Raw genomic sequence first — 27,726 nt, forward strand, 5'->3', positions numbered from 1 at the left:
TTACAAACATGCTAATATTCTCATTTTCTAAAATCTTAAGCAGTTAATATTCATGAACAAGCTTGTCTATTTTACAAAAAAGGTGATAGTTTTGTAATTATGTTGAACTTTCTCATTTTCCAAGGGAGTTAGTTCAGATGTGTCCTTTAGAACGGTTTCACCATCTATTATTTTAGTTTATAGATGTGGTCCATTTTCAATCACGGGCTACACATCAAGATTGTGGGCATATGTAAAATTTTTTAATCTAATGTTTCAGTAAGACAATTATCTCCATTAAACAATGGTGGTCTTGATACATTCAGCCCTTCAACTGTAGTAGGGTGATGTGATCCTACTGATCTTTTAGATTCTTAAAGTGAGCTCTCGCTTTGATACCAATTATTGGATAATCTAGAAAGGGGTGAATAGGTTATCTTAATGGAATTTTTGTTCTTTTAAAATTATACTAGAGTTTCAAGACAATGTACTTTAAAGTAAATTAAAATAAGAGAGACACAAGCAGTTATAGTGGTTTGATTCAACCTTGAGTCTACATCCACTCCTCTCAACCTTGAGAGAATTCCACTAATCTTTTCTCTTTCAGTACAATAGGTGAGAAAAATACCTTTACAAATCTTTTTACCATGATAAGAGGATCCTACAAGCTTTTAACAACAAGAGAATCCCACAATCTTCTAAGGATAAGAGAATCCCTTGCAAAACTTAAGTACAGTCTAGGAAAATATAAGTACATCTTACTCATCTAGAGTCAACCTAACTCAAGAGTAAAAAAAATAATTAACAAGAGAGATTAAAAGAAAATGTTAATTAAACGGAAGTGTTCCAACTTACTTCACGTAATGTACTTGTGAATATGCAATGAATAGTATGAAGATGCTTGACCTTTGAACTTTAAACTAGAAGAAGATAAGTCTTTGAGTGATGATGTTAAGCTTGAGTAATTAAGCTTTCTTTTTGACTTGAAATACTAGCACTAGGAGCTTGAATTGACTTTTTCACTTCACAATAAAGTATCCTTTTGGATTATAGTGATAGTCAAAAGGTCTAACACGATTGATATTTATAAGCACCATTTAATGCTAAAAAATTATGTGTCAAAATTGCTCTAATAGCTATAAAATGGTTAGTTTTTAGCTCAACCGATCGACCGCTAGATATAGTTGTTGGGGAAAATAGAGCTATTAGGACTTTTTAAGTCCTAGCGGTTAATTGCTATTCGATCGGTTGTGCGACCGACAGGTATTTGGTGACCATTTGGGGGAACCGATTGAAATGGTTACTAAATGTTTCCAACGGTCGATTTGGCACTGTAGCCGGTCGACCAGTTATCTGACCGTTTGGGATTTTTAGGCATTTTTCCAGCTTATCTCTGACAGTCTTTGGTCCAGTCTTTTTTCCAACGAATGCTAAGGACTTTTAGGGTCTTTAAGTACCTTCCTAGAGTCTCTATATGATGCAAATGCAATTCCATTTATACGTATGCAATTACAATTACAATTATGCAAGTGTGTATATGTGTATGTGCATACAAGCATCTTCATTTTGGGCTTTAACTTGATTTCTTCTTTAAGAGATATTCTTCAATCTTCAAATGGTCTTTTCTTTAAGAGCTACTTATCTTGGAAATTCTTTATAGACTTGATGTTACACCTGCACCTGGATTTATTACTTAATAATGTTTTCTCTCTCGTGTGACGTGTAGATTCTACTGCCATATATGCTAGCGAGTTGTTTTCACTTGTCATCAAACCTAGCCACAAGATCATTGACCAGTTCATCGGTCTGCTTGTGGAGGAGAGGTTCCTTAACCGGCAGTGGGAAAGATTTATCGATGGTGATTTCATCGATCATCCTCCTAGCACGAGTTCATAAAGTGAGGAGTATTGGAAGGCTAATTTCAATTTAATTGCCGGCATAGCATCACAGTTACATGTGCATACACGATAATATTTTCATTCACCTGGGTTTGGTTCTAGGAACTCGGTTGCTATTTCAGTTCCAACAGCAGTCTAGTTGTAGACCTCGAGCGCGGGATCAAATCCTAGATATAAATAAAAAATTATTATTTTAATATTTCAATCTAATTCTGGTGATCCTAGGGTTAGCCTGAGCTCACTGGGTTGACCCAGTGTTCAGTTGATTTTCACTTGGAATTCTCTAGGCCTTGCATTGAGCTTTAGGCCTATATCCCGGTGCATCATCCAGAGATGGTGGTCTAGGGGTAAAATGGTCATTCTTAGTGATTGTACTTGACCCTAGGTCATAATAGGCTTACTGTGTTGCCCCAGCCTAGCAGTGCTACAGGACCAAGCACACTTGGCCCATGCATGTTAGAATGATCTTCATTTTGGTCCATGAGGATTCTCCACTGGGCCCACCACTTGGCTGCCAGAGGTTGCCCAGACAGCCCAGTGAATAGTGTCACAGGGTTTTCTCCAGTTGCAGATCTGGATTTTGGTCACATGCAAGGTTGTAATTACATAACAAATGATAATCTAGGGCTGCTACCACCTAGGACTAGGTCCCATGCAGCCAGGGTTTGCATCTAGAGCTCCAATCAGTCAAATAACTGAGCATCTGGCAGTGCAGCTGTGCACAACCAGATTTTGGCTCCAAGACCAGCAAAATAGATCTGTATTTTTACTTAAAAGTCTCAGATCTTCCATGCCTTACACTTGCATGGCAGATCTGGAGTAGTTCTAGGCAGTTCCCACCTGTTCTGGGCTGCCAGAGAGCTGATACACTATAAAATATATGAATTTAAAGGTAGCAGTAGGTAGGAGCAGTATTATTTATACCTGCCCAGGTCTGAGAAGCCTCGATCCAAGCTTGGATGCAAGGCTACCACCCAATCCTTCCTTCTTCTCCTTCTTCCTCTCTTTTCCTCTCTTTTCTCTCTTCTTTCTCTCCCATGGTTTGAAAAGTAGTAAGAACTCTAAATGAGCCCATGGTACTGCTATTTATAGGCCCAGCCCATACTAGGGTCTATTTGGCTGCTAAGGCCCTTTTTCAAAATGAGTTTTTGGATTATTTCTCAGTGATTTTGGGCACACTAGTGGGGTCCACAGTGAACCAGAGGTATGAGGTGGTCCCTCAGACTCCCCTCTATCTATGGAGGGTGCCCATGTCCATTATGGGTGCTCCCCATAATTAAAAATCAATTTAATATGTTGTTCTGCACACTAGGCGATGTCTCTGGGCCTTGTCTGCATCGTCCAGTGTCATCGCCCAGAGATTTCAGCAAGGCTGAATCTCAGGGGGGCTTGCATAGGGGTTTGATCCATGGTTAGGGCATTGTCCCCACATGCCATTTAGGGTTCTTTAAACATATTTCCAGGGGTGTGTCCCATAGTTATGGGGAGGAGAGAGATTACCTAGAGTCCAGGCCATACATAATGCTATGAGCTGTGCAGCTGTAGGGGTCAGCTATCCATCTTCTGACAGGTATGTAGGAAGACATGCATAGGGTTTCCTCATTAATCCAAATCACTGGAGTGATACTCCACAGTGTTCTTGGTTGCCTGGTCAGGGGTTCTTATCCTTCAATCAAAATTCCAGCCAGTCAGGAGCAGGGTTTGACAGGTTATGTCCCAGATAAGAATAATAACTTTAAAAAGGTTTCGGTACCTAAAGGAAGATTTGATCCTAACACCGATGGACCCATGAAGATATGGGGACCAAGTTATAATTAATTATGTTTTATAGGTATGCTTGAAGAGCAAAAGCAAAATTGAATAGTACATCGACAATGGTTGCTCCAAGCACACGACGGTAAACTCCAAATTATTCACTGAACTAAAGATGCAAGATGGTGGATGGGTGACTTTTGGAGACAATGGAAAAATAAAAATTGTTGGTATTTGGAACATTGAAATCAGAGGTACAATTATTTCAAATGTGTGTTTAGTAACTAAATTAGCATACTAATTTGTTCAGTGTTAGTCAACTATGTAGTACGGGATATAAAGTAAACTTTGATGCGTTGCACTCTTTGGTAGTTAATTCTGAAAATCAAGTAATGTTGAAAGGAACTAGAAGAAATAATATCCATACATGCTTGATTAAAGAATCTAACCTTAATAATACTTGCCTTAATTTTTAGCACTGAATCTAGTATATGGCATAGGAAGCTTGGTCATATAAATCTAAAATTAATCAAAACTATTGCCTCCAAAAATTTAGATAGAAATATTCCAAAACTGAATTTTGACAAAGATCATTTTTGTGATGCATATCAAAGGGATAAACAGACCAAGGTGTCACACAAGGCCAAAAATATAGTGTCAACCGATAGACCTTTGAAACTATTGCATCTAGACTTAATTGTACCAATCACAACACCTAGTCTTGGTGGAAAACACTATACCTTTGTGACACTTGACGACTATTCATGATTTACATGGACTTTATTTTTTAATCATAAAAACAATGCCTTTGATGAATTTTCATCCTTGTACAAGAAAATTCAAAATCTAAAGGGCTATATGATTTCAACTATCCAAAACGACCGTGGAGGAGAATTTAATAACCAAAATCAATTTAGAAAGTTTTGTGATGATCTATTTAATAACTTTTCTATCCCTAGAACTCCTCAGTCAAATGGAGTAGTTAAAAGAAAAAATAGATCTCTTCAAGAGATTGCTAGAACTATGTTGAATGAATACTCTTTAGCCAAATACTTCTGGGCTAAAGCTGTAAGCACAACTTGTTATGTACTGAACTGAGTCTCTATTAGAAAAATACTCTCAAAGTCCCTATTGTATTCTTTATTAATTTGATCTGATTTAATAAAATCTTAGGGGCCGGCCCGGGTCCCAGAGAATGTTCGGGTGAAAAAAATAAAAGGACACCATATGAGCTGTATCATGGAAAAATCTCCGAAGTTGACTATTTTCAAATTTTCATTTGCAATTGTAGTATATTAATATTAAAGACAAACATGAAAAATTTGATGAAAAGTCAGACGTAGGCATATATCTTGGATACTCATTAAATAGTTGTGCCTATAGGGTATTTACTAAGAGAAGCTTGGTCGTTGAAAAGTCTATGAATGTTAAATTTGATATTTCTCCATCAAAGGAGAAATATAGACCTTTGAATAACGATAATGAAGACTTATTTGTAGAAATCAATAAAAAAACTGAAGATACATATCTTGACAAACCACAAGACCAAACTCAAGAACTACCTAAAGAAATTAATTCTATAAAAGACCACCCTTTGGAATAAATTATTGGAAATCTTGATATAGGTGTACAAACTAGATCTAAAATTTAGAACACCTACAATTGTGCTATTTTTCTATCCAAAGTAGAACCCAAAAACATAAAAGAAGCATTAGTGATAATGATTGGATTATTGTTATGCAAGAAGAACTATATCAATTCGAAAGAAATGATGTTTGGGAACTTGTACCCAAACCCAAAAATAAAACAATTATTGGCACTAAGTGGATTTTTGGAAATACGCTTAACGATGATGGAACAATAATAAGGAATAAATCCAGGTTGGTTGCCCAAGGATATAATCAGCAAGAGAAAATAGATTTTGATGAAACTTATGCCCCCGTTGCTAGACTTGAATCCATTAGAATGTTATTGGCTTTTGCCTGCCACAAAAATTTTAAATTATTTCAAATAGATGTCAACAGTGCATTCTTGAATGGATTCATAATGGAAGAAGTATTTGTTCCTCAACCTCTTGGATTTGAAGATTCAAAATTTCCATCTCATGTTTTTAGATTAAAGAAAGCATTATATGGTCTTAAACAAGCTCCTCGAGAATGGTATGATAGATTAAGTAAATTTTTGCTTGAAAATTTTTTTTTTATGGAAAAAGTAGACACTGCATTATTTGTTAAGCACAAGAATTCTAATTTAATCCTAGTTCAGATTTATATGGATGATATAATTTTCGGTGCTACAAGTGATTCATTATGTGTTGAATTTAGTACTTACATGAGCAATGAATTCGAAATGAGTCTGATGGATGAGTTAAATTTCTTTTTAGGACTTCAAATAAAACAAACTTCTAAAGGAATATTTCTGAATCTATTTAAATATGTGAATGAATTGTTAAAGAAATTCTATATCAACTCACAAAAATCATCCAACACTCCAATGAGCATATCCTCAAAACTATCAAAGGATGAGAAGGGCATATCAACTGACGCTACTTGATATAGAGGAATGATAGAAAGTTTACTATATTTAACTGCTAGCAAACCTGATATCATGTTTAGTGTCTATGCTTGTGCCAAATTTTAGGCAAATCCTATGCAATCACATGTTGGATTATGGTATCCTATGTATAATGACTTTGATCTTATCAGCTTCTCTGACACAGATTTCGTCGGTTCTCACGTTGATCAGAAAAGCACTAGCGGTACATGTCACTTCCTTGGTTCTTGCCTTGTCTTTTGGTTTAGCAAGAAACAAAATTCTGTTGTCCTCTCCACCACTGAAACTGAATATATCGCTGCTGGTAGGTGTTATGCCCAAGTTCTTTGGATGAGACAAACTTTAATGGACTATGGAATATCCTTTCCACCATCAACAATTCAATGTGATAACATAAGTACTATAAATCTTAGCAAGACTCCCATTCATCACTCCCGAGTAAAACACATCAATATCAGACATCATTTTTTAAGGGATACAATTCAAAAAGGTGAAGTGATTCTTAGCTACATAGAAATCGAAAAACAATTAGCGGATATCTTCACAAAACCCTTGCCAGAAAGATTTTGTGCTCTTAGGAGAGAATTAGGGATCTGTAATCCATTTGAATAAATCTCTGCAAAAATTTCTCAAGTAAACCCCAGAATAAATTCAAGGTCTAAAATCTAGAAAATTTGAGTTTTTACTCAAATCGGTTGACCTGATCGATCGTATTGGTCGACCGATACACGAAAAATCCCTATTTAAACCTAATCCGTGGATCCATTTGCTCACTTGTCTCTTCTAATTTTCAGCCTCTTCTCTTCTAAAACTCTAGGGCGAGTAAACTAGGGCAAATACTCTTCAAAATCCCTTGAATCTTTGCCCCTATTCCATCAAATCTCACAATATTCAATCAAAACCCTCCTTTTCTCCTTCCAAATGGATCCCAAAGAAGGTGCTCTAAGCAAGAATAGAAAGACTCTTGCCAACAAAGGCAAAACCTCCTTCAATCATGCTCTCTTTTCATCCTTGGAGGCTTCAATCTTTTGGCCTAAGTACATGGAGAGGAAATTCATTCAAGAATGCCATGTGAGGACTTTGGAACTCCAAACTAGTAACATCTCTGAGTATTACTCTATTCTAGGTTGGGATGCCACTCTTTATCACAATAATCTTTGCTATCCAAATCTTATCAAATATTTTTATTACAATCTTCAAGTTGTTCAAGAGGATGATGACATTAGAATCAATTCTCTTATCAAGAGAACTCCCATCTCTTTTACCTTCAATGATCTTGAAGACATCCTCAATATTAGGGCTTACGGTGAAAAGAAGTTCCTCAAGACCAAACAAAATTTTGATGAATTTATGAATGAGGCTGAAGTATCTGGAAAAATTATACTTTATTACAATGGGAACTCTTATAACCTCAAGGCTATCCAACTTTATGATACTCTTAGGATCATATGTCTGATCAACTCCTACAAGACTCTTCCCAAAGGAGGTCATAGGGATGCTGTCAAGCCTTTCGAGGCCTTTCTTGCTTGGTGTCTTATTTCTGGGAACCAAATTAGTCTTCCCTATCTCATGATGCGAGTTATGGAAACTACGTCTCGAAGGACTACTAAGGATAGTCTACCTTATGGTAGATCTCTTACTACTATCTTTCATTATTTTCAAGTTGATATTTCTGGTGAAATTCCTGAGGACAAGCCCTATGATTTAATGCCACCACCATTAAGAAGACAAACCTCTCTGTGGTTCAATCCTTTATTGATACATCTCAAGCTTGAAGAAAGAGGGCTACCCAAAACAATGCCTTCAACCCTGAAGATGAAGATTGTGATGAAAGCGAAGAGGAGGATGAGAATTACAATCCTGAGACATGAGAAGGATCCTCTAGTGCATCTGGTGACAAGAATTTTATGGTGGACTACATGGAGAAGACAACTAGGCAGCTATATGAGATGGACAAGAAGCTTGACTCCATTGTGTTTGATCTCACTTGCATCACCAGCTACTTCAACATGCCTCCTCCTCTTGCCCCTTAGTTTTTATTCTATCTCTGATAACTCTAGACAATTTTCATTTGGGTTATAATAACTCTAGATTTAAACTCTTTTCTTTTCTTTCAGTCTGCAGTACTCCCTAAAACTTTAAGTATTTTGTTATTCTTCTTTTATTTTAATGCATATGTTTAGGGGGAGTATGCTTATGGATATGCATATTTTATTTGCAAGGGAGGCTTCTTTGAAATTATTTCTTTTTGCTGTTGACAAAGGGGGAGAAGAATCATGATTTGAGTTTACTTACAATGCTTATGTTTATGTTTATAATGATTTATAATGATGATGCATGAGTTGCTTATCTTATTTATTATCATTACACTATACCTTTTATTTTCAAATCATATAGTTGTCATCATAAAAAAGGAGGATATTATTGGAAAAATTCTTCTCTCCCTCTATAAATATTTTGATGATAACAAACGAGTTAGCACAAGCTATTGTGTTCTATTATGTCAACAGGTTTAATGTAATAATAAAAAGAATGAGTCAAGGCTTAAAACATGATGAAGCTCAAGACAAAGCTTGAAGAGATCAAGTCTGCAAAGAATTTTCAAGATAAGTAGCTCTTGAAGAAAAGATCATTTGAAGATTAAAGAACATCTCTTAAAGAAGAAATCAAGTTGAAGCCCAAAATGAAGATGCTTGTATACGTATACACATACACACACTTGCATAATTGTAATTGTAATTGCAAACATATAAATTAAATTGCATTTGCATCATATAGAGACTCTAGGAAGGTACTTAAAGACCCTAAAAGTCCTTAGCATTCATTGGGAAAAGACTGAACCAAAGACTATCAAAGAGAGGCTGGCAAAATACCTAAAAATCTCAAATGGTCGAACAATCGGTCGACCGACTGCAGAGCCAAATCGATCGCTGGAAATAGTGAGCAATCGATTTCAACTTGTTCCCCCAAATGGTCACCTAATGCCTGTCTGTTGCACAATCGATCGACCGTTTGGACTTAAAAAGTCCTAATGGCTCTATTTTCCCTAACCGCTATATCTAGCGATTGATGGGCAGAACCAAGCAGTCGACCGTATTTATTTTATAGCCATTAGAGCAATTTTGACACATGATTTTTGAGTATTAAATGATTCTTATAAATAACAATCGTGTCAAAAATTTTGACTATCACTACAATCCAAAAGAATACTTTATTGTGAAGTGAAAAAGTCAATTCAAGTTCTTAGTGCTAGTATTTCAATTTAAGAAGAAAACTTAGTTACTCAAGGTTGACATCATCACTCAAAGACTTATCTTCTTCTAGTATAAAGCTCAAAGGTCAAGCATCTTCATACTATTCATTGCATATTCACATGTGCATTGCGTGAAGTAAGTTGGAATAGTTTCGCCTAGGTAACATGCCACACCTCAAAACCACCCCCTGGAAGGATTCGATGGCTGACCCGAATACCCGACGTATTCAGAGACCACCAGGATCTAGATGCAGTAAGTACACGTCACAAGCAGAACACAATTTCAAGATAACACGTGTTACATTGATCAAAGTGCAGGGAAAGTAAAGTGCTATAAGTTTATACATATTATTTACATTGAAAGTTCCAATAGCTTGATATTCCCAAGTTCACGATCATCGAGCCAACACACAACTATTCTAAAATATAAATGGTGAAAATTCATCCACCAAAAAGGATAGAATTAAATAAAAGAAAATAAAAAGACAATGCCACGTCATCAGTTCATGTTTTCCAAGTAATCCTTTCTGCCACCAACGCATTCACCTGTAGGATCATCTAAAAAGAAGAAATTCCACAGGGGTGAGTTCCAGTGAGCCCAACAAGTAAAGGATAGACCACACACACAAGCATGCATCCTAAATGCATGGTTCAATTTTAATATTAAATTCACCTAACAAACAAATGCCTAAGTCGGGTCTGTGCTACGACAATAACTCAAGAAACGTCCTTGGTTCCTTCTTAACAGCCCCGAGACGAAACCTCAACTGTTGTAGGGAGCCCACAGTGGTCGTTGGTATTATATACCTTCCCATGGGTAGACCCCGATAATCATAGTCGGAACCCCATCCCGGCGTCCTTCACACTCCTCAGTGACAGGGAGCTATGATCAACCAACACCTAAACCCCTGTTGGTAAGGGTTGTAGCACTAAGGAATGACATTCCTAGTCATATGTGCTAAATGGCATAGTACGAGGTGTACAGTGCTCCCGTATCCCATACTGTGGTACACCATACCTCTCGTTTCAAGCCGACTACGACACCTAATCTATCATAAGAATTCATATTTATCAACCAATCCACATCATATCATTCAGAAACACACGTCATAAACATTGAATTCAATAATTATCATAAATAAAATAGGAATTTAAATATGCAAATGATTCCTAGCAAATACATCTGAGCATGAAATAAATACTCTTAAAAGAAATCAAAGCCTACCCCAGCTTACTTTGTTATGAGTTCGATGATGATGTCGGGCTATGTTCTGGGTCGGTGGTCAGCGCGACTTGGCGAGCGAACGGTAATGTCTTATGAATGTTTAACCACATCCGATGTTAGAAAGCGTCAAAAACTCGTGCGGAGTCCTAGGGTTACCTTGTGGTAAGGTTAGGTAAGGTCTAGGATGTGTTTACAAGTGAAATGACATCTCAGGTTGATGAGGCAGTCAACCGGAACATCAAACTGAGATGATAGTGTTCTAAAACTTGATATAGTTATTCTCTGGTTGATGAACCAGTCAACTGAGACACCAACCTGAGCTGACAATGTTCTAAAAATTAAAATTGCATTCTCTGGTTGATGACCCAGTCGACTAGGACATTGACCAGAGATGCACAACAGCCCAAAAAAATACAAAAAATATAATTTCTGATGGGGTTTAGGGCCAAATCCACATTCACTTGACCAAGGATGTTGTTTGTGTGATCTTTACTATAAATGGGACCATCTAAAGCCAAGGTCAGACTAACCTTGAAGTTGGAATCAAGAGATGGGTTTACTCAATTCCCTCTCAAGAAAGAAATTAAAAGAATCCATAGGTTTAGGAGAAGATTAGGCAAGAGAGGGGTTTAGGGGGAACAATTTGATGAGGAAGGAAGATGGGTTTCATAGAATCTAACATAATTAGGTTGAAGAGAAGATGAGGGGGTGAAGATATTACCTTAGGTTAGCAACCACTTCTTCTTCCTTTCTTCTTCTTCTCCTTCTTCTCCTTCTCTTCTTTTCTTTTCTCTCCTCTCTCAATCGGCCTCTCTTTCTTTCCATCTTCGCCTTCTCTTCTTTTCTTTTCTTTTCTTTTCTCTTCTCCTCTGTTCTCTTTGTTGTTGTGTTTTTTTTTTCAAACGTTTGGAATAGTACGGTGAGTGGATTAGTATAGGAATAGAGTTTTATTTTCTTTATTAAGTGTGAACATGTGTCAGTTTGGTGAGTAGATTAGTGTTGGATTAGAGTTTTACTTTCTTTATTTAGTGTAAACAGGTGTCAGTTTGGTGAGTGGATTAGTATAGAGTTTTAGTTTCTTTATTAAGTTTAAATATGTGTCAGTTTGGTGAGTGGATTAGTATAGAGTTTTAGTTTCTTTATTAGTATAGGTCGGTCAAAGGATTGCCTCTTATATTTGTTAGTCGGTTTGAGTTTTTAGATAAAACTTACTTATTTAAATACTTGTAACTCAAGATAGGCCGACACCACTTAATTGAAATTTTTTGTTACTTAGTGGAAGTATTTAAATTAAGCACTAACACTAATTACCCTAATTGTCATTTAGTAATGGTTTGTAATTGTTTATGTTTTAATTAAACACTGACACTAATTACCACATTTGTCATTTAGTAATAGTTTGTAATTGTTTATGTTTTAATTAAACACTAACACTAATTACCACATTTGTCATTTAGTAATAGGTTTGTATTTGTTTATGTTTTAATCCGACACAAACACGATTAGCCAAATTGGTGGGCCCCATGTATCCAAAGTGTTGGACCAATAGTTCGACACATGGCGGCAAGATCCCCGACCCAAAACACTGGGCCCCGCACCTCTAGGAGCAAAATCCACGATGGTACAATTCTTTGGCTGATGCAGCAATCAGCTAGTACATTAAACTGAGAATCCAGTTTTTGTTTTCTCCGTGTCGGAACATCCAAAAGTCAAAGCGTTCTACAAGCGGACCCACACGGACATAATTAAAATACTAAAAATATCTAATACGTGGTTAGGGTCCCTTACCAAGAGTTGTACATCCGTGTGTGGATCCCGCAACCGTACAGGGGAGGTATCTGTCGTTTTATCGACAAACGGCGGGTTACCATCGGAATTCCTTCTTTATCTTTTACCCGTCCGAACATCAAATCAATACTCCATAATGTACACGATGCTATAACCTCGGGTTCCGGATCTACATTCGGATTCGGGTTAGGGTTCAGGTCAAAATTTTTTTCAAGCTGTAACATTCTCCCTACCTTACAAAAATTTCATCCTCGAAATTTGACATATCCGGGAATCCGTATAGGTGAGGATACCTTGACCTCCTTTTATCCTTTCATCACCCAAACTTTCTTTGATTTGATGCGATTACTTCATAGTACCCTTTAATCTCGTATTGGTATGACTCTTTTGTTTTGATTGGGTTGCCAAGGTTCAATTCTCAAGTGATCTAAACTATATTCGGGTTTGGTTGACCTAAAGCTCTGCTTAAGATAAGGGTCTAAAGGAAAAACAAATTCCAGCCGTATATTTCAAGAAAACAACTAATCAAACTACTCCTGCGTATTTCACCTACTAATCTATGTTTCTTACGGGTTTGGATTATGTAGTATTAGTTTATACTATCTTGCTTATTAGCTCTTTCCTAATGAAGACTTTCACTTTTGGTTCTCCAACACCTAACTCAACTTTAGAATGAATTGACTATTGATGGAATCACTATTGTTCACTCCCAATAACGGAGGGGACATTCAGTGACCCATTACTCTAATCATACTTATTGTTGAACAAGGTCTCGTCAAAAGTCCTTCGATTTTGGTCTCTTTTCGTTCTCGGCTATTCTTGGCTATACCTGACACCCGTTATTTAATTTCTAGATTTTTTTATTTACCGCAAACTACTTGATACACTTTAAACTTACCTGGATTTGGCCTAAAATATTCTATTCATCTGGTTTAGGACTGTTCTTTCTAATCTCAGAAAGTCAAACACTCGAGTCTCTTGCTGTTTTTTTTTTTTTTAGGACTTCTTATTTTATTTTATTTTTATGTTTTATCCTTTTTTGCCTTTTATTTTTAATTTTTTTTTCTTTTATTATTTACAAGAAAAATTAAATATAAAAGTTTATGATCTTAGATTATAATATATTATCGGCTTTTGCACCTAGCTAGTCTCCTATAGTGTTCTTCTACCCCTATTTATATTTACGTTATTTAAAAATTTTTTTTTTTAACTCTAGACCATATTACTTTCACTTCCTGCTTGTAAGTGTAAATAGAGCATCTTGCTTTGATACCATCTTTGTCACACCACGAAACCACCCTCTAGGAGGATTCGATGGCTGACCCGAATACCCGACGTATTCGGAGACCACCAGGATCCAGATGCAGTAAGTACACGTCACAAGCACAACACAATTTCAAGATAACAAGTTTTACATTGATCAGAGTGCAGGAAAAGTAAAGTGCTACAAGTTTTATACATATTATTTACATTGAAAGTTCCAACAGCTCGATATTCCTAAGTTCACGATCATCGAGCCAACACACAACTATTCTAAAATATAAACAGTGGAAATTCATCCACAAAAAATGATAGAATTAAACAAAAGAAAATAAAAAGGTAACACCACGTCATCAGTTCCTGTTTTTCAAGTAATCCTTTCTGCCACAAACGCATTCATCTGTAGGATCATCTAAAAAGAGAAAATTTCACATGGGTGAGCTCTACTGAGCCCAGGAAGTAAAGGATAGACCACACACACAAGCATGCATCCTAAATGCATGGGTTCAACTTTAATATTAAATCCACCTATCAAACAAATGCCTAAGTCAGGTCTGTGCTACGACAACAACTCAGGAAACGTCCTCGGTTCCTTCTTAACCGCCCCGAGACGTAGCCTCAACTGTTGTAGGGAGCCCACAGTGGTCGTTGGTATTATATACATTCTCATGGGTAGACCCCGATAATCATAGCCGGGACCCTATCCCGGCGTCCTTCACACTCCTCAGTGACAGGGAGCTATGATCAACCAACACCTGAACCCCTAATGGTAAGGGTTGTAGCACTAAGGAATGACATTCCTAGCCATATGCACTAAATGGCATAGTACGAGGTGTACAGTGCTCCCGCATCCCATACTACGGCACACCATACCTCTCATTTTCAAGTCCATTATGGCATCTAATCTATCACAAGAATTCATATTTGCCAACCAATCCACATCATATCATTCAGAACCACAAGTCATAAACATTGAATTCAATAATTATCATAAATAAAATAGGAATTTAAATATGCAAATGATTCCTGACAAATACATCTAGGCATGAAATAAACACTCTTAAAAGAAATCAAAGCCTACCCCCACTTACTTCGTTATGAGTTCGATGGTGATGTCAGGCTATATTCCTGATCGGTGGTCGGTGCGACTTGACGAACGAACGGTAATGTCCTACGAATGTTTAACCATATTCGATATTAGAAAGCGTCAAGAACTCATGCGAAGTCCTAGGGTTACCCTGTGGTAAGGTTAGGTAAGGTCTAGGATATGTTTACAAGTGAAACGGCATCTCAGGTTGATGAGGCAGTCAACCGGGACATCAACTTGAGATGGTAGTGTTATAAAACTTGATATAGTTATTCTCTAGTTGATGAACTAGTCAACTGAGACACCAACCTGAGATGACAATGTTCTAAAAATTAAAGTTGCATTCTCTGTTTGATGACCCAGTCAACTAGGACATCGACTAGAGATGCACAGCAGCCCAAAAAAAATGCAGAAAACATAATTTTTGATGGGGTTTAGGGCTGAATCCACAGTCACTTGACTAAGGATGTTGTTTGTGTGATCATTACAATAAATGGGACCATCTAAAGCTAAGGTCAGGCTTACCTTGAAGTTGGAATCAAGAGATGGGTTTACTCAATTCCCTCACAAGAAAGAAATTAAAAGAATCCATAGGTTTAGGAGAAGATTAGGCAAAAGAGGGGCTTAGGGAGAACAATTTGATGAGGAAGGAAGATGGGTTTAATAGAATCTAACATAATTAGGTTAAAGAAAAGATGAGGGGGTGGAGATATTACCTTAGGTTAGCAACCCCTTCTTCTTCTTTTTTTCTTCTTTCTTCTCCTTCTTCTCCTTCTCTTCTTTTCTTTTCTCTCCTCTCTCAATCGGCCTCTCTTTCTTTTCTTCTTCTCCTTCTCTTCTTTTCTTTTCTCTTCTCCTGTGTTCTCTTTGTTGTTGTGTTTTTTTTTTCAAACATTTGGAATAGTATGGTGAGTGGATTAGTATAGGAATAGAGTTTTATTTTCTTTATTAAGTGTGAACATGTGTCAGTTTGGTGAATGGATTAGTGTTGGATTAGAGTTTTACTTTCATTTAGTGTAAGCAGGTGTCAGTTTGGTGAGTGGATTAGTATAAAGTTTTAGTTTCTTTGTTAAGTTTAAATATGTGTCAGTTTGGTGAGTCGATTAGTATAGAGTTTTAGTTTCCTTATTAGTATAGGTCAGTTAAAGGATTGCTTCTTATATTTGTTAGTCGGTTTGAGTTTTTAGATAAAACTTACTTATTTAAATGCTTGTAACTCAAGATAGGCCGACACCACTTAATTGAAATTTTTTGTTACTTAGTGGAAGTATTTTAATTAAGCACTAACACTAATTACCCTAATTGTCATTTAGTAATGGTTTGTTATTGTTTATGTTTTAATTAAACACTAACACTAATTACCACATTTATCATATAGTAATAGTTTGTAATTGTTTATGTTTTAATTAAAAACTAACACTAATTACCACATTTGTCATTTAGTAATAGGTTTGTATTAGTTTATGTTTTAATCCGACATAAGCACGGTTAGCCGAATTGGTGGGCCCCATGTATCCAAAGTGTTGGGGGAAAAACCCTAAACAATAGTTCAGGACGCGGCGGCGAGATCCCTAACCCAAAACACTGGGTCTCGTGCCTCTAGGAGCAAAATCCGTGATGGTACAATTCTCTGGTTGATGTAATAATCAACTAGTACATCAACCTGAGAATCTTGTTTTTGTTTTCTCCGTATCAGAACATCCAAAAGTCAAAGCGTTCCATAAACGGACCCACATGGACATAATTAAAATACTAAAAATATCTAATACATGGTTAGGATCCCTTACCACGAGTTGTACATCCGTGTGTGGATCCCGCAACCGCACAGGGGAGGTATCTGTCTTTTTGTCAATAAGCGGAGGGTTACCACCGGGATTCCTTCTTTATCTTTTACCCGTCCTTACATCAAATCAATTCTCCAAAACGTACACGGTGCAATAACCTCGGGTTCCGGATCTACATTCGGATTCGGGTTAGGGTTTGGGTAAAAAAAATTTTCCAAGCCGTAACATAACATTTTCTTTTAATCTCTCTTGGTATTTATTTTCTTACTCTTGAGTCAGGTTAACTCTAGACGATTAAGGTGTGCTTACATTTTCCTAGACTGTACTTAGGTTTTGTAAGGGATTCTCTTATCCTTAAAAGATTGTGGGATTCTCTTGTCCTTAAAAGATTGTAGGGTCTTCATATTTTGGTAAAAAGATTTGTAAAGGTGTTTTTCCCATCTATTGTACTGAAAGTGAAAAGATTAGTGAAATTATTTCAATGTTGAGAGGAGTGGATGTAGTCTCAAGGTTGAGTCGAACCACTATAAATGCTTGTGTCTCTCTTATTTTAATTTACTTTAAATTACATTGTCTTGAAACTCTACTATAATTTTAAAAGAACAAAAATTCCACTAAGGTAACCTATTCACCCCTTTTGGTTATCCAACAGTTTCATCTCTGTCATTTCTCTCCGCATGCTAACTATTTTTTTGACTCAATACTTCTTCTCAAGAGTTGGCCTCTGGTGGATCCATGGTGTTGGTAACAAGGGATGACCTTACTAGATTCTGCTTCCCAAAGTTGAGCAGAGAAATTGAAGTACTTAAGACCTCTAAGGATCAGATTTGACCAATTCGGGTTAGCCTATAGTCATGACAAGCCCACATAGGTAACGAGGATCTTTCTTGATGTGAATCGTGCTTTAGAAAAAAACTTAATTTAGGACTTGAGAAGATTTTTTTATTGATTTTATCTTTTTATTACTGTTTATATCAAAATATGTTTCCAAACAAATATATACAAACAAGGTTCGTCTACGCAACAACTCGCCTTTAATGTCTTGATTCCATCTTACTCAGGTAGTCCATGGTGCAATTTCACTGGCACTCATGATTAATCAGGGAAGATCCTTATAACCTTAGAGTTGATGTAATGACACCATAAGTCCTTCATTGTTTGATGATTTTTTAAGGTCAAATTCATATCGTCACACAGCAACAACAAAATGGCCTAATTGAGGATTTCTTGGTGGTCTATCCTTTGCTAATATAGAGTGCCTTTCATTGTGTGATAATTAGAGCTCTATCATCGATGTACTATACTGGATAGTGTATCATTCTCCAAGGGTCAATCGAGGTTCTATTCTTTGATACGCTAATCCAGGTAGGTATGTTGCTTTTGACGAAGGACTATCAAGGGACGGGTAGAGCTCTTCTTATGGCAGGCAATCCACATTAGGAGGGTAATACCATTGCGAATCTCGCTTATAGCCCTAAATAAACTATGTTAATTTGTGTGTATCCTAATCATATATGGTCTAATTTCTTACATTATGCATGCAATAGGTGGGCTGATAGGACAGAATAAGGTCATCCTTAATAGAACAGATATACCAATCGCTCGTTATAGCGAATTGCGGGTACATGGTTCCTTTGATATACCTGGGGAATAAGGCACGTGATCGCAGAATAATCAAGCTAGTGCCCTTTTTAAGGAGCAAAGTACCCCATGGCACATTAGTGAATACCCTCATCGGTGATTCTAAACCAGTACAGTAAATATCAAGGGTTGTGGCTTCGTCGTGAAAGGGGTCCAACGACTAACCATGGGGCTAAATGTGTTCTCATGCCATGTGTGTGCATGATAGTGGTGCAGGTAGCGGGTATCATCTGATCTCAAAGTACTTAGTATGATGTACCCCATTTCTCTGGGTGTCAAACATGCCCCTAACTGGCTGAAAATTTGAATGAAGGACAGGAACCTCTGATAAGGCATCCAAACACATTGTGGAGTATCACTCCAGTGATTGAATTTAATGAAGAACCCCCAAGGATGTCCTCCTACATACTGTCAAATGATGGATTGCACACTCATGTAGTTGCCTTGCCCATAGCATAAGGTCTGCATAAACTCAGGTAATCTCTCTCCTCCACATAAATGTGGGGCCCATACCTAAAAAAATGTGTATTGAACCCTGGGTAAGGTGTAGGTACAAAGGCCTAAGCCCTAGGCCAAGCCCTGCGCAAGCACATTGAGTTACAACTTTGTTGTATTCTCTGGGTGATGCACTGGGCGATGCACACATCATCCAGTGAATCACCCAGAGTGGTAAAAAGTGTTATTTTAAACATCAAAGATGTGGGGACCACCCATACAAGCTATGGACACCCTCCATAGGTACATGGGAGTCTTGGGAACCATAACTTACCCTTGGACCCCTGTGGACCCCACTAGAGTGGCCAGAATGGCCTAGAATTAGTTTCAAGAAGGCATTTTTTTTTGGGGGGGGCTGGCTACCAAACAGGCCCTAAGTTGGGCTGGATCCCAGCTTAGGATTAGAACCCTTAGCACTGTTTAAATCGTGAGGAGAAAGAACGGAGAAAAAGAGAAGAGCAAAGAGAAGGAAAAGAGAGAGAAAGGAAGAAGAAAAGGAGCAGAAGAGGACGGAAGGAGGATCAGCTTGGCAGCCCTGATCCCAGTATACCGAGGCCATTCTCAGGTATAAATCCTTACCCTAATATGCTGCTCTGCTGTTTACTACCTTCTTCCATGGATCTCTCTGCCTTTTGGAGGTGAAACTGGCTAAGGATAGCCCATAACACCTAGGGGCTGCCTTATAGTGCCTCAGATCTAACATGCAAACCTATTGCATAGAAGATCTGAGTGTTTTTCATGTATTTAATATACCGTGTCACACCTGAGACTGAGATCAGTCTCTGTGCCAGGCTGCACTGCCTTATTGCACCCAGATCAGGCAGTTTGGGCTTGGATCTGTGCATACAGGCTAGCCCTTGCCTAGATCTTGGTAGGTACAACCTACTACCATGATTATACATGTAAATCTGCCCTTGCATGCAGCCCAAATCGTGGCCTGAAGCTGGAACACAGTTGGGCTGCTATTCTCTGAGCTGGCTACACAGCTCCTGGTTGCCAAATGGTGGACCTAGGCCATGATCCATGTGGACTACTGAAACTACTCCTCATGGTGTCCACAACAACCCTACATGCATGAAGGATCAACCTAGGCACTTCCCATGATGAAAAACCTCGGTTTTGGAGCCTTTTCATGCTTCAAACAGGCTTTGGGTGATCCAAACATCACCTAGTGAATCACCCAGAGAATAAAAATGGACTGTAGTGCTGTCCTATCTTTGTGGGCCTTCACCAGTGGGCCATGTTCAGTGTAAGGAGGTGGTAAATGACCAAAATACCCCTCCTCACATCTGTCCACTAATAATTACACCTCGAGTATCCAAGTCGGCCCCACAGGGCCTGGCAACCTTGCCAATGTTGGTGCGGCTACACTGCTGACCTGAGGACTGAATTATGAGACTGTCGGGACCCTGTACTACATGTCACACTGATAAAATATCAGACTTGACCTTGATCCACATCTCTAGATGATGCACTAGACCAACACTAGGTTATCCAAAACAGTTTTGAATAATTAAAATAATAGGTTCTAATTTATTACTTTAGGATTTGATTCCGTTCTCAAGCTGCACAACCAGATACCGGTCGGAATTGAACAAACAGCTGAACCAGTAAGATCAAACCTAGGTGAGTGGAATTACACCATGAGTGTAGGTGTAACATGACTGATGGGTCATGACAACAACAACAACAATATTTACTGTCTTTATTTACTTTATATTGTTTTATATTTTTATTTAAATTCTGAATCTTATCTGATGGACAATGGAAATGGATGATAATGCTTATATGTGGAATTGCTAGATTAGATGCCATAGCCGGCTTGGAAATGAGGCCTGTGGTAGCCCGTAGAATAGGATGCGGTTGACACCACCCGACTCATACGATGCCATATTGACATGGGGCTAGAGTTTCATCACCCATGCCATGCACCCTTGCCAATAGGGGTTAAGGTGTTGGATACTTGTGGAAGTGACCATATATATGAAAAGAAAAGAATATTTTGACACCGAAAAGGTGAATTATGGCTATAAGCCAAAAAAAAAATAAAAAAGGAAAAGTGATGAAAAAGGATGGATGCCTCATAGGTTAATCACTGAGGGCCGGTCAGGCTGACCTAGGAAGGGATGCTGGAATCGACTGGTCTTCTCCGATAACTCAATGGGTGTATCGCGGGAAGGGGTTAAAAGTCAGCACCAGGGATACATGTATTGGGGATTGTAGTAGCACTAACCCGCCTTAGTTGTGATGTTAGGTGACTAACAAATAAAATGAACTGTGCCTCATGTAGGACTCATTTGGTTGTGCTTGCATGTGCATGCATGGTTTACATTTCATTCACGGGCTCGGTGGAGCTCACACTCTTGTATATTCTCTTTTATCTAATTTTACTGGTATGGGTTTGCCAATGGGTGAGGAAGTAGTCATTGGAATTGTAGATCTTCCTCATCTCATTGCTTAGTGACGGTTTTGTTAATATTTAAGCTTCTTTCTTTCAAGAAGTGTACTTACTAAGATATTGTACTTATTGAACATAGATGGATAAGTATATGGTATAACATAAGTATTTGGGATTTTATATCGATGATATAAATCATCTGTGGGTAGTTCAATCTTCCATGACACTCTGATATCCTTTTATTATCTTTTAACCTCAATGTGTGGTTTATAACGTGTAAATACTACTTCTAGATCCTTGGGGATTGACGAATGTCGTAGGATATCCGGGTCACTTGTCTAAATCCTCCCGGGGGTGTTTGGGGTGTGAGAGAGTGGTATCAAAGTGAGAAGCTCTATTTACATTCACAAACAATGAAAGTAGGATGATGGTGGTCTAGAGACAAAGAAATAAAAGTTTTAAGAAAACACCAAAATAAAGAAGTAGAAGAACACAGTAGGAGACTAGCTAGGTGAAAAAGCCGATAACTTTATAATTGAAGAGGCATAAACTTGTACATCCAAAAAGGGAACTAGAAGTACTATTTACAATCGTGATATAAATGAAAGTACAACCAATAAAGCAGAAACAAACACAAACATAATTTGGGAGATTCTAAATTCTAGAAATTCTAAAACTAGATCTACTCTTGAGCTGAACCTTAAGCTCGAAATGATAATCAACAAATCATAGATACCTATAGACCCAGTTGTATTATAATTGAACCTTGATAGCCAGGGACTTCTATGTAATTAAGAGGAAAATAGAATAACTTTAGACTCTTACAACCTGTATCAAAATCTTACTCCAGCAATGGTCGGACCGAAGCTAGTGCATGATTCGGGGTATGTTGGTGCATATCTTACTTAACACTGCCTTAAGATCGTAGCACCATGTATTTCAAATTTCTTGCTCCAAATCATTCTATTCAACTATTCTAAGTACATAAATGTCGCCTCAATATATGAAACATATTGAATTTTCCTGTTGCATCCAAGTAATCATAAATCCTAAATTCTTTTCAGAGAGCAGTCATGGTGCAAACTCAATCCAACAGAAGTATTCCTTGTGGAGCTTATCCTCCTGTTACCCCTCCAGTCAATCCTCCCAATGAACCTATTGCTTAGAACATGGAAGTTCCACCTGCATCGACACCAGAGGCCCCTTCAACTCATGCACCTGCACCTTCCCCTATTATGACTACTAATGAGGTGGCTACCATTATGGCCAATATGATGCAGGTCATGCAATAACAACAACAAATCCTATTGCAAAACCGGCAACAACTGCAAGAGTTGCTAGCCCACTTGACCACTTAAATTGTGACTGCAATGCAACAACAGTGGGAAAAGTTCATGACTTGCATGAATGCACACTTTCAAGCTGCAAAGCAGGCACATGCCACACCGAGGACTTTTCCTGTATCTAACTCACCACCTATACCTAGTAAGTATGTAGAAGACGGACAATGAGTTGAGGGCATAACACAGTAGGGGTCCAGGAAGAGACCTATGAACTCACAAGAGCCTGGAGAACCTAATAAGGCTCCCAGAGGACCTTATCCTAAATTGACTCTAGCATGCTCTGACGGGGAGGATGCAAATCAACCTAGCCAATTGGCACAATTCACTACTATGCCCCGGCCATCTAAGTCGAACAACCAATGCTATGTCTACAATCAGCTGGGACATATGGCCAGGGATTGCCAGTATTGTGAGGCCAAATATGTGCCATATCTGAATGTCATCTACCCAGAGCAGCCACAACAGGACGGTAGGCCAGGAATGGAACAAAATTTTCAACCTCCTTGGCTGGCGCTGAGTCAAGCAAGTCAGGCCTCTCCTCAACCCACTACACTTACCTATACACCTGCTGGACCTAGCCACTACTATATGTGCAAGCTGCCCAGACACATGTCTAGATATTGTCGTTGTCGCAGATTTCATGCTCCACAACGGGATCCACCTACTACTCGGCTTTTCCCATCCCAAAGCAATAGAGTCCAAAAACAAGTATATGCCTTGCACACAAGGGAAGCTAAGGCATATTCAGAATAATAACAGGTACTCTACCCATATCATCCTCACCTGTTGAGTATTATTTGATTACAACGCATCACACTCTTTCGTTCTACTGAGTTTGCTAATGAGATGAAGGTGCCCTCGAAGAACTTAGAACATAAATTGGTGGTTAGCATTGTTATCTGAAATGTTGCAAATTTAAATGGCATTTATGGACCCTGTCCATTTGAAAATTTGATATTTGTACGTAGATTCTAGAAGGACGATAAAAGACCATAGGTGCATAATTAAGTCTTGGTAAAGCGTTGTACCACAAACCAAACGAATAGAACATTCTAGGCAGGATTTAGGAAAGTTTGAAGTATACTAGGTGGTTGGAAGTGAATAACAGAGGTGAAGAATTTAAGTTGGTGACAAGGACGGAAATGGATGTTAGCATAACCGAGAACAACCAAGAATAGGAAGAAACTGGAACTAAAGGATCCGACAAAACCTTGCTCAACAATAGGTATGAAGGGGGTAATGGGTCACTGAATGTCCCCTCCGTTATTGGGAGCGAACAATAAGGATTCCATCAATATTCCAATTCATCCTAAAGTTGAGATTAGGTATTGAGAAAGCATAAGTTAAAGTATTCATAGGAAGAGCCGTGTAGGAAAGATGGTGTAGACTTATGCCACGCAACCCAAAGCCATAGAAGTATAGATTATTAGGCCAAATACGCGGAGGTAGTTGGATCATTTGATTTATTTTTTTTTGAGGTATACGTTGGGGGTTCGATTTCCTTTAGGCCCTTAAAATCAAGCTGAACATTAGATTAATCAAACCCGGGAGTAATTTAGATAACTTGTTGGGAGTTGGTTATGTTTGAGAACTAAATCTTTATAGCTCAATAGAAATAATGAGCGATGTCGATACAAGATGGAAGGGCTTGAAGTACGTCACGGGCGACCAAGTATTTCCTTGGGAACCACCAACCAAAAGGGTGATGCGATTCGATAAGAAAGGGGACTTGAATCCAAGAATCATGATCAGTGGCGTACTAATTGGCAGAAGTCCATGACATATTCCAAGCATCAGTATCGAAGAAGTACCTCCCGGATTTGACTCATGTCTTAACTCAGGAACCACTTAGGCTTGCTGTCACCACGACCCGTTAAGAGAGACCCGAAGAGAATGTAGCATGTGAGAACCACAATCTCCACAACTGGGTTATCCTGTGGTAAAGGCATTGGGACCTCAACTAAATCTCAGCATGGCTTTCCATCCGCAGATGGATGGACAAACCAAAAGGACAATCCAGACTCTAGAGGATGTGCTCAGAACTTATATATTGAAAATGAACGACAGTCGGGATGCCCACATACCCTTGGTGGAATTTGCATACAACAACAGCTACCACTCCACCATTGGCGTGGTACCATATGAAGCTCTTATGGTTGGAAATGCCGAACCCCGTTGTATTGGGACAAAGTCAGATAATGGAAGTATCTTGGGCCCGAAATGATATAAGTAACCTGCGAGAAGGTGGATATAATTAGAGAAAAGATTAAAGTGGCCCAGACAAGACAGAAAGGTTATGCCGACAATCGGAAGAAGAACATAGAACTTGGGGTCGGAGAGAAGGTATTCCTCTGAGTGTCTCCAACGAAGGGATTGCTATGCTTCAACAAGAAGGGCAAACTAAGCCCAACACTACAAGAAATTGGTGCAATGGCGGCACTTTGGGTTGAGCTATTGCGGCATATTTTACAAATGTCGTCATATGTAAAGATATACCGACATTTTATTAAAAATGCCGTCATATATAAAGGTATAACGGCATATGGGTATAAACGCCGTCATATATGAATATATAACGGCGTTTGATCACAATTGCCGTTAAACAAACTAGTTTCCGCGGCATTTTTTTAACAAGCGCCACTGTAGTTCACTATTTAATAATGGTATAATATTTTTTGTAACGGCGTTTCCAAAGAAATGCCGTTGTATGTCACAATACAACGGCATTTATAAATAAACGCCGTAAAAAATAATAGTTTTCAGCAAAAAAAACCCCCAAAATCGTTTTCACTTCCCCGCGCTGTCCATCTCTCTCTCAAAAACCTTTTCGTTTCCCCGCTCTTTCCATCTCTCTCTCAAAGTTCTCTCAAATCTGTTTCCTCTCTCAACCGTCAAACTTCTCTGAAACGACAGAGCAACGGTGAATCGGCGACACCAATTCTCGCAAGTTCCACAAGGTTCGATCCCATTGAACCCTTCTCCTCTGGTTTTTTCTTACATGTTTTGATTTGTGAGAAAGTATTAGTTCTTGTGTTTGATCTGTTGTTAGTATTTCAAGTTTTTTGTCCAATATTCTCTTGTTTAGGGTTTTTTGTAGTTAAATTCTGTTGTTTTAATTTTATTTTTTTTAATCTTAAACTCTCCTTTCTCTCTCGCTCTCTCTGTTTCTGCTTCGATTCATTCTGTGTTTATCTTTGGATTTGCTTATGTAGTTTATATATGTATGAACATGTGGTTTTGATCTTTGAGGGGGGAGAGTATTTTCTACTTCTCTCTTCCGTCTTCGTTCATTCGATTCTTCTGCTTCGTTTGAGCACCAAAACAGATAGGTTTGATTTCTGGAATTCTAATGGGGATCGTCGCCGGCATCACTTTGAGGGCATGAGCTTTATGGAGCTTTATAGAGCTTTATGGCCTGTGGGGTGTTGATATATCATACTACAGTACTACTACTACTGGGTATGGTTGTATGGACTACGGAGTCTGGACTGAAAATTAAGAAGTGAGAGAGAGAGACCTTTTAAGCTGTGGGCTGAGGTAGCTTGCTTGCGGAGGAGTACCCTTTGTGTAGTTGGCTTTTGGCATAAGGACCAAGAGCCCTTTGAGAGAGTGTGAGGTTGACATGACGCTCTAACCATTCACTTTCCATCTTCAGGCAGGCCTCTTAGGATGGAGAAAACAAACAGTGGCACAGTAGGGGGAGAGACTAGACACTTAGAGAGAAAACAAAAGTTGGAAGCCGGGGTGGGGTGGGGACATGGGTTATGAGATATGATTGGGACTTATTCCTCGAAGCTGCTCGCTCTCTTTTTAGCTCTACTGAAGGGAGGAAGGAAGGAAGGAAGGAAGGGTAGGGGAATTGAGGTGGAGTGATAGGGTGGGGGACACAGGACAACCACTCAGAGTAGTGTCCGGATTTTGGGGGACATGGATAATACCCAACTTCTATCTGGGTTTCTTCTTTTTCTTTGATGGCTGGATGCAGTTGGGCCCGGAGTTGGATTTGTGGGGAGTGGCAGTGGGGCTGGAGTAGGTCTGGTTGGGACTGGGATTGGGGCAGGAGTAGGGCTTGTTGGTGCTGTGGGCAGTGGCCTCAGCAAGGCTGGAAAGTTCATGGGCAGGACCATTACAGGGACATCAAGCAGCTCCAAGAAGAGTGGTAGCAGCACTCCTGTAACACCACAAGAAAATGGTGGTGCAAAGCCGGCATGAGCTTTCCTATATTATCTTAGCCTTTGGTAACTGTGATACGACCTTTTGATTTGTAGTATTTTAGTATCTAATATGATTAGTTGAAGGTTTGAAATCCTTTTCTTCCCTCTGTTACATCTCTCGAGATCCCTATTGTTTAGGTTGGAAAATGAATGACATATGAACATGTGTTTATAAGGACTGAGAGTGTACTTGGCACAAGATCAGTCATGCCCTTTTGACAACATTACTGCCGATTCAGAGAGGACATCACCTTTCAGTCAGCCTTAATCCTTCCAGTTATCACCACAAGTCCGCATATTTTTTACATACTTCTTAGTTCCTCAATTGAAATTACAATTTTCTACGCATCTCAAACTTCCAAAAGAGGATTGTCCTTATCCTCAGTTAAATCAATAGAACCTATAATCAAATCATAGTACGCAAACCAGGTTGTTCAATGCATAATCAGCCAACTCAAATCAACCAGGAAAGATAATTCACAATAGCAAAATCCTGCTAGTCATCCATCGTTTGACTGAGGTAACCAAGATATTTTTCTGACTATGTCTTTGTGATGGTGAAAAGTGAAAACAGTAGAATTTGAGCTAATTTGGATTTGTTTTGATCAAACAAAGGTGGGGAAAAAGAAAATAGAATAGGTTTTACCCTTTTATCTTTGTTCTATTTGTTTCCAAGTGTCTTTAGGATGTCAGATTTCTGATATCTTGTTCGGTTCTGAATTCTGATCATTGGATTTATTAGAAATTACCTAGCTCTAATTACTAGTTGTTGTGGATGTATCGGACAAAAATTAATTCAATTTTGAAATTACAGCCGATACTGGTCGGACAAGATCCAATTCCAAACTATTTGTATAATATCGGCGGACACGATACCAATAATATACCTATACTTGTACCTATAACCTGCAGTGACACCAACTGTTCTCTGAGAGTGAAACTCTAATGCTGTGGAAAGATGATGATGCTGATGATGGTGACAGTGATTCTTGTACTTACCCTTAAAATTTAATTTCTTTTCGGATGGTTAGAACATAATCATTCGATTAGTGACTA

At 38.4% G+C, this 27,726-nt stretch overlaps 1 long non-coding RNA gene across 1 annotated transcript; it reads right to left on the bottom strand.

Moving 5' to 3' along the window:
- Positions 1-9,419: 9,419 nt before the first annotated feature.
- LOC122663981 lies at positions 9,420-25,814 on the bottom strand. Its single transcript, XR_006333255.1, has 3 exons — positions 25,686-25,814; positions 17,663-17,667; positions 9,420-9,431 (listed from the first exon to the last, which is right to left on the bottom strand). It is a non-coding gene; the product is annotated as an uncharacterized LOC122663981 (long non-coding RNA).
- Positions 25,815-27,726: the final 1,912 nt, after the last annotated feature.

The sequence above is a fragment of the Telopea speciosissima genome, chromosome 6 (genome assembly GCF_018873765.1).
Source record: "Telopea speciosissima isolate NSW1024214 ecotype Mountain lineage chromosome 6, Tspe_v1, whole genome shotgun sequence".
Classification (NCBI taxonomy): Eukaryota; Viridiplantae; Streptophyta; class Magnoliopsida; order Proteales; family Proteaceae; genus Telopea; species Telopea speciosissima.